Below are 2215 nucleotides of genomic sequence, written 5' to 3' on the forward strand. Positions count from 1 at the left end.
AACCCACTTCAGGTCTGTACAGGTCCTGCGTGTCACACAGGTCAAATAACTACGTTTTGTCACTTTTTCTGAAAGTGTTGGTATTGGACACCCTGAGATGAGAACGGGCGCCACAGATATAAAACGGGTTTATTCTTCAGCTATGGGGAAGTGCAACCTTATCAGTTCTTGGATGGCTTAAAACCAGTCTCTAGCAATGTATGTGAAGTCTGCTGTCGCTGCTTAATGAATGAGCGCCGCTATTAAGATTTAACACGATCATTAATGATTTTCAGTAAACTACAGTAACACTCAACGCATGGCTGTCTCCCTCTCCTCGTTCTTCAAAGGATGAGCGAATGTGAGAGAGCATCATAAAGTTGGCAGACGAAAAGATCAACATTAAGTTCAGGTCAGGTTACAGCTCTGTCCTCTACTGTACATCTCGATAGGGGTTAGTAAGTTAAAGCAAATTAGGGATGCAAACTAACGTTAGTCCTTTTACGCTAATGAGATTATTCTTTTGGATTTTGATGTACAAATGAAAGGAGGTGGTTCTCATGTTGCCTATTTTTTGTTCATTTCTACAAATGTATAAAGTAGTAAATTAAGACACAAAGGGCAAACATGAACAGTCCTATCTGTAATGATTCTGAGGTCATTCAGTGTTTTCCAGCCTTTATAAGGTGGTGAACCTCAAACTGCTCTGTGCTGCGCCATGATTGTAAAATCATTGTGGAGAGCATCAAAACTAATCGCATGAATTTTCCCGAATCTAATGGTTATAATTCAAACCTTCTTTAGCAAGTAAAGCTTTTGGGGTGTGGTTTATTCAAAATCTGCTCTAGATTTTCCTACTTATTATTCACAGAAGTGGTAACAACAAGGTCCTAAAATGATGTGGAATTGCAAATTGGAAAACATAAAAATTTTCTTGGGATGACCAAACCCCAACACATAATACCATCTTAATTTTTTACATTATACCACCCTGTGAAAGCGCGTTTTAATCCCAATTTTGAAAATGTACCTGCTTTGCACCTGCCTCTACTTCTCTTCTTTCTGCACTCACTCACAGAACTCGTCATTTTTCTGGATATATATATTTCCACCCGTGATCCTTTTTCACGGCAGCAGGTACACCGCATGCCAGCTTGTTAATTACGTAGCTTATTAATGTCATCGTCCATCCCGGTGTTTCATTGTTGACATCATCCAATGCCAAATTTGTAGATATCACTCAACCCGAATTTGAACCCAGTCATTTTGTGACTGCAGTTCCTTTGTACGTTTCTTTTTTTGACGTTGTGATATAGGTCTTAACTTTCATTCATAATGGTCTTAAAAAGGTCTTAAATTTGACCAGGTTAAACCTGCAGAAACCCTGATAGTGTTCCATTACCTGGTCTACCTGGCTTAACAATTTACATAGTGTGGAACTTCTTATTTTAAACAATCTTTATTAGCTATCTTTATTTGCTTATGATTCCATTTAACTCCACATTTAAAGCTCCCCTTTATATTTAAGCAAAAGTGCTGCTTATGGAATAAAATTATGCATAGTCGCTTTTTCCACAAAACACAGTAAGGTAAGTAGTAAAAGGAAATTTTATTTAGCTCAAGAGATTCAAGTTATTATCACTTAACACCAAAAAATCTCGTTAAGAATCTGGAAATAGAGATTGTTCAACATTATTGCAAAAAATAATGAAAACAAATTGATTATCAAAATTGTTGCTTGTTAATTATCTGAAGCAGTCAATTACTTTGTCTATTCAGCTTTATGCAAGATGTGCCTTATTTTGTGTCTGTTAAATGTAGAAATGACAGATGTTTAAGGTTTTGATACTAATAAAGGGAACTTGATTTGTAATAATTGTAGTTGTATTCATATTTTTCAGGACTACTATCTGAAAATGGGCATTTTTTAAATTTCAAGTTGACAGTAGTAATTTTGTTGAGTGAGTTTCCATTAGTATTTGAGTCTAGCACAATACACTTGTTTGAGTAGATTTCCCTCAGAGTATAAGTTGTGCACAATTACATTTATTGAGTAAAGAATTAGTGGAATCTAATTCTAATAAGCACCAGTGAATCAATTTAATTTAGTATGCAGAAATTAAATAATAATAAAAATTATCATATTCAAGTTAAGGTTTACTCAAAAATATCGTTACCACTACTATAAAAGTTTTGAGGTAATCAGTTTCCACAAAACAATTTGAGTATTCTGAAC

This window comes from Micropterus dolomieu, linkage group LG16, assembly GCF_021292245.1.
Source record: "Micropterus dolomieu isolate WLL.071019.BEF.003 ecotype Adirondacks linkage group LG16, ASM2129224v1, whole genome shotgun sequence".
In the NCBI taxonomy this organism is placed as follows: Eukaryota; Metazoa; Chordata; class Actinopteri; order Centrarchiformes; family Centrarchidae; genus Micropterus; species Micropterus dolomieu.